The following is a 6,492-nucleotide window of genomic DNA, read 5'->3' as shown; positions in this document are numbered from 1 at the left end:
GTATAGGAAAGAGAAGGTTCAAGAACGATTGGAGAATGAGGGTCTGGTTGTTTGATGCGTTGGTGTGGGCGGTGTTGTGTTATGGTGTGGAGATCTGGGGATCGAAGGAACATAGGAAAGTAGAGAGTATGCATGAGCGATTCCTGAGGTGGGTAATGGGGATTAGCTGGAGTTGCCCAGGATATATGTTAAAAGAAGAGTTAGAAAGAGAAAATATGGTTACTAGACAAATTAAGAAAGCATGGAGGTTTGAAGAGAAGCTAAAAAGGGGAGAGGGAAATAAAATTGCACAACCATGTTTCGGTGAAATTCGGAACAATGAAGCGAGAGGTAATGTGGGAAATTCAAAATGGGAGGTAGAAAGGAGAAAAATGAGAAGGGTGTGTAATATTCGAGAAGGGGTTATGGAGTGGCAGGACATAGAGTTAGAGCTATTGGTTAAACAAGGAGAAGAGAGATGGACAAAGATTATAGAGTCGAGATACAATAGATGGTATATGATGGTCAAAGGGTTGACGGAACTAGAATATCTGCAAAAAATAAAAAAGGAAGAAAAATGGAGTAGGGTTGTACGGTTCAGAATGGGAGAAGGAGTGAGAGCATGCAGATATTGGATGAATGAAGAGGAGAATTTATGCAGAGTATGTGGATACGAAATGGAGTCATGGGCACATGTATTAGAGAGATGTACAGGAGAGGAAGATGATGAAGTGGATGAGGGTGTAAGATGGATCTTGGATGGTAGTGGACAGGGAGTGATGTAGATGAAGAAATTGGATGAAGTAAGGGAAAGCAAGGGAGTAGGGCAGAGCCAAACGGGTGATCCTGAAAAGGGACAGTAAAAAACGAAAATTGTTTTCAATATCGTGGAAAATGCATTTTTTTAATGGTAAGAGGAAACGGAAGTCCTGGAAGCTCGCTCATTTTAGGAATTAATATTACTACTGTTACTACTGTTTATCCTACGTAATGCGAAACAGTAGAATATAAGTAGTAGTTAAGTTAGAGACTAAGGATGGAATTGTAAATATATGTACAGGGAGCGGTGGCCCTCAAACCCATAAAAGGAAGAGATTAAATACATACATACATACCCATCGAAAATTAAACTATTTTGAATTAAAATTTTTTTAACATAACTATTTTGGTTGATAATTTAATTGTTTTGTTGAAAATTCGATTTTGTTCTTATTAAAAAATATTTTCTTATACTAAAAATTTAACTGTATCATTTTTGGTTGAAATTTTTTGGTAGGAAATTGACCTTTCTCAGTTAAAAATGATTATTTTTTGGCAGAAAATTATTCTTCTTGTTTAAAAATTCATCTATTTTAATCAAGAATTCATTTCTTTGGATGAAAATGCATTTTTTCGTGAAAATTCTTTTACTTTGGTATAAAATGGTTGAAACTTCATCTATTTTTTGGAAATTAAACTAATTTGTTGAAAAATTGTTGGTTGTAAATTGATTTTTTTAAACTGATAATCTAACCGTTTGTCGTTGAGAATTTATCTATTTTGTTGACCAAAATTTTTATTGTTTTAAAATTGATGTTAAAAATTTAGAATTCTGTTTTCGGTAGAAAGTTATTGGTTTGAAAATTAAACTATTTGTATGCAAATTTAATTTTTGCTTGGAAATTTAAATATTTTATTGAAACTTTGATTTTTTTGGGATTGATAATTATTTTTCAACTGAAAATTTATCTATTCAATTTGAAAATGGCATTTATTCGGGTTTAAAAATTAATTTTTTCAACTGCAAACTTCAGTATAAACTACAATGTTTAAGTTAAAAAATGTATTTTTAAAAGTAATTTCTTAGGTTGAAAAATTAAACTATTTTGTCGAAAATTTGTTTTTTATTTGTTAAAAATCCATTGTTTACTAAAAATATGACTAAGGCATGCAGCACTAAATTTTAAACATTTTAGACCCAGAAGTCTTGTCTCCTATATCTACTTACATCAAGTCAATTATATTTGCCTCTTCGCAATAAGCCTAATGGTTCTAAGGTAACTCGGGATTTCAAAACCTGAATACATTTGAGGAGCAGCTAGATCGTCATTCGTGAGGTCGGAAGAGCTCGGTTTCCTGCTCGTGCATTTTCGGCTTTACAAAGGCTGGGCTTCGCAGCATTTAACAGAGCCGACTCACGGACACGCTACGTTTGAATGTGTGGCTCCCAGATGTAAAAGTGGTGGGGGCCGAAAAATCCCACGTTCTGGAGACACTGATGTAAAAGTTGGCGTGAATTTAGATTGACAAAGAGATAGAAAAAGAGACGTTGATGGATGTAGGAAAAGATGAAAGAGTGAAGAGGGTATTGTATAAAATAAACGTGAAGTTATATTGGAAAATACCTTCGTATCACGGTTTAGCTACTGGCGTTTAATAATTACTAGAACTGCCGGCCCGTGCAGTGTCTCAGCGCGCGGAGCGAGAGACGGTTGTGCCACTTGCCACCATAGAGAGGCTTAGATGTGCCAGCCCTGGTAAAACGAATGAAGAATGGACCTCATTTACGACGATGGGGGATAAATACGGGGTTGCAATACTTAAGACAAAGCAAGAAAGCTGGAACAACTATTGCGGAGACATCGAGAAAGGAGCAGAGGCGGCTTGACTGAACAAGCTCCTTTCTCGAAAGCCGGAAGCTATTCTCGGCTCTCTTAAATTGCCGGGCTAAGGGAAATCTGATTCGGACTACGAGACCTTATCCCACCTAATCTAATGACATTTTTCGGGCTTCATAAGATCTAAAGAAAAGGGGGCGACACCTGTGAGGTAACAAAAGCCGCCTGTAGTCCAACTGGGCCCAAAACGGTGGCTAGCCCACAAGATTGTTACCCACTCCAGGATTAGATGAGTCCTGAAGTCTTTCAGTCCTTAGAAGTCTCACGGGCTGGACGGTATATATTCGGTCCTCTTCCAGAGGGCTGAAGAGATCGTCATAGGGCTGCTAGTGATACTTTCTAGGGCTAGTCTGAAGTTGGGATATGCTCCGACGGCATGGAGGGTTACTAGAGCAGTCTTCATTCTGAAAGTATGCAGAATCGGTTTACGTCACCCAAGGATTTCCATCTTATCAGCCCTCTTTCCTATATGGCTGGTCACTTGACCGAGACGGCCATAAGCGGAGCAGTAAATTTAATTGAAGGAGAACTGAAGCAGTAAGGTCTCATGATAGGAACCTTTATGGACATCGAAGGAGCCTTCAATTACACTTCTGGATTGGTAATCAGGGCGGATAGGAACCCAACAGCGACTAAGGGTGATACCACTTTAATTAGAACGGTTAACTTGGGATGTCCACAGAGAGGCGTTTTATCGCCCCTGCTGTGGTGCTTGGTAGTGGATGAATTGCTTCATCTGCTCACGAGACAGAACTATCACGTTACAGGCAACGTAGACGATATACTGGTTATCGTGCGCGGCCAGCATCTCGATCTGCTCTTTGGAGTAATGCAGCAAGCTCTGGGGAGAGTGGATTCTTGGTGCAAAAAGACTGGACTATCGTTCCATCCGAGTAACACGAACACGCTTGTATTCATCAAACCATGTAAATAGAGAACCAAGAGTACCTTGACATTGGGAGGACAACAACTGGAAATCAAAGAATGAGCTTTATATCTATAAGTCGTTCTAGATGAGAAGCTGTTATGGAATGAACACCTTTAAAACAAGTGCAAAAGCTACAAGCGACTCTATGGCTCTGTAGGAGAGAAACAGAGAAAAATAGGATTTAAAAACCGGAAATACGTATGTGGATCTATACAGCGAACATGCAACCCAGGCTAACCTATGCGGCGGTGGTCTGGGACTGATTCTACGAGGCGTCACTGGTGCCTCGAAGTCGAAACCATAATGGCCCTAGCCTCCTCGCACATTGCGGGGAGACCGACCCTTAGCATGCTCAAGGTCAAATTTTTACTCCCTACTTATTGAATAAGAAATATCGAGTTAACCTACTCACAAAGTTCTCCTGCAGTGCGCCTACAAGGCAAAGGAATATGGCAACAAAAGAAGCATCCGTAACTGCTCAGACAGCAGGGCTGCTATAATGGCCCTGAATAAAAGAACGAGTTAGTCGCTTTTAGTATGGGAATGCTTTGAGGCAATGAACAATCTAGCTACAGAAAACCGAGTGAATCTACTTTGCATCCCTGGACACAGCGGCATCAAGAGCAATAAGATACCGGACAGACTCACAAAACAAGCAGAAGGAGAAAACTTCACTGGACCCGAGCCAGTTGAATGAATGGGGATGGCCTTTGGTTGCAGAGAGGCCAAAACACTCTTCGACTTAAAGCTAAACTCGGAATGAGCGAAGGAAATACTCAAGCTCGGGATGAATAAAGTTAAAGTCCTAACAGAAATGTTTATTGGGCATGAAAACGTCGGGTAGCAAAGACATAAGTTAGGGCTCGCAGAAAGAGTTGTCTTTCGCCATTCCCCGCCATTGCGGGGAAACGTTTAAAGTTCACGAACAGTAATTGCATCAGTGAGTCAGAAATCTCAGCTAACAGCGTGGTTGCGGTCCTCTCCCCATGGGAGGTCTTTGGGATCATGCTTAGGGTGACAAGGGGACGCAATGGATTCACCCAAGCGTCAGGGGCTATTACGGTCTCAACCGTATAATATCTTCTTAAAGGTACTTGGTGGGGTGCCCATAGAAGAACTCTACGTATGCTCTAGCATCTTTCATAAGGAGCTTCTTAGCATATAGTTGTCAAGCTGTAACTCTTCAAATCTAAATCCTATGACCAAATCTGCAAACTACAAAATCGTATATTGCGACTGATTCTCGGATATCGTATATCCACTCCTATTCCACTAATGATTGCAGAACTTAAAGAATCTCCCTTATGAGGTCGATTTCAATTCCTAACTAATAATACCTAATTAAGGCTGTCTCAATAGAATATTACTCATTACTCAACTCTCTTTATCATTAGAATCCACTACATCCAGAAATAATACATACAATATAAGAGAAGCATGTTCTTTATTAAATAATTACACACACACACACACAAACACACACACACATATATATATCTAATCATTTAATAAAGAACACGTTTTTCTTGTATTGTATTTTATATACATAATTTATACATAATATATATATACATCTCAATAAATACGAATCGAAAATAATACAGTTGTATACCCCTACTATCTGTCGAAAAAAAATATAGTCACCTCGATTTTTGTACTGATTTTCGCGAAAATCTCAGCAGAAAAGAAATTTTAAAATATGAGACAACATACATGTTGCAGCTGAACTTTTTTCAATACTTATTCAGAGTTATAAAATGTTCAGATGATTAGCGATTACTTCCTAGCGAATGAAAGATGAAAAAGTACCATAATCATATTATCATTTCCGAATACTCAACTTTGAATAGCTCTAAGTCACTGAAAATAAATTATGAAAATTCTAAAAGAATATGGTTTCATTAATCCCTTCTGTGCACAGTGGTGGAATTTAGAGTCAAAAATAATCATTTGTTAATAAGTTATTAACAAAAGCGTAGGGGGTTGTCAACTCCGAAGCCAAGGAACGTACAGAGATGATGTATATACACAGTAAAAAAAGTTTTCAAAATGATACCGAAATCAATATCATTTTGATATGCAACAAAAAGGGAACCGAATTCAGGAGCATTTTGATCGGCCGGAGTGAATGACCGACTTTTGAGATCATAATGATTTGATTCGGGATCATGGGTGAAGTAAAACCAAAATGGCTGTCGTTTCTAGAGTACTTTAGCTCATATGCAAGCTTTATATTGTTTCTAATCGTGCAATGTAATTGAATAGTTGGAAAAACAATGAAATCTGAAATTAGAAAATGTCACCTTTCAAGTGCAGTTATAACTTACGTGCAGTTAGATACAATTTTTAGGTTATGTCGCTATGACACCGGCGTTAAGCACTGACGGCCATTTTGTTTAGTCTGACAAATAAACTAAAAAATAAGATCAAATTCATCTGAATGGACATATCATCATGATCTCGAGAGTCAAATGATCGTTGGAGCCAAATGCTCTGCAACAAAATTGATGCACATGCAATATGACCTTTTCCCGTACTCAGGCAGGACAACCGCAGGATTTCGCCGGGAGCGGGTGCTAATCTGAAAAATTGCACCCGCTTCCAGCGAAATCGCGGTAAAATTTCAACCATAACCACGTCTCACAACCATGAGATAGGTGGTTACAGTCTGTAAAGGAATCAATACGACGATCAAGCAAAAGCCTCGTGGACCCTAAGAACACGGAGCGACCCAAGGACAACCGCCTTCTGCATTTTTCCGGCAAGTGTTGACACAGAGATGGTTATAAAGTACTCTTAGTGTCGCATTGTGCGTTTGAATGTAAATCGTTCCTGCGTGTGTTGGACAACTAGATAGTATGTGAGTTAAATGCTCGGGGTGTGCATGGCACGCCCTGCAGCTATCATCGGGAATGTCTTGGCTCAAAA

Source organism: Belonocnema kinseyi, chromosome 4 (assembly GCF_010883055.1).
Source record: "Belonocnema kinseyi isolate 2016_QV_RU_SX_M_011 chromosome 4, B_treatae_v1, whole genome shotgun sequence".
Lineage (NCBI taxonomy): Eukaryota > Metazoa > Arthropoda > Insecta > Hymenoptera > Cynipidae > Belonocnema > Belonocnema kinseyi.
The sequence above is the reverse complement of the archived record's forward strand: the minus strand, read 5'-3'. Positions refer to the sequence as shown.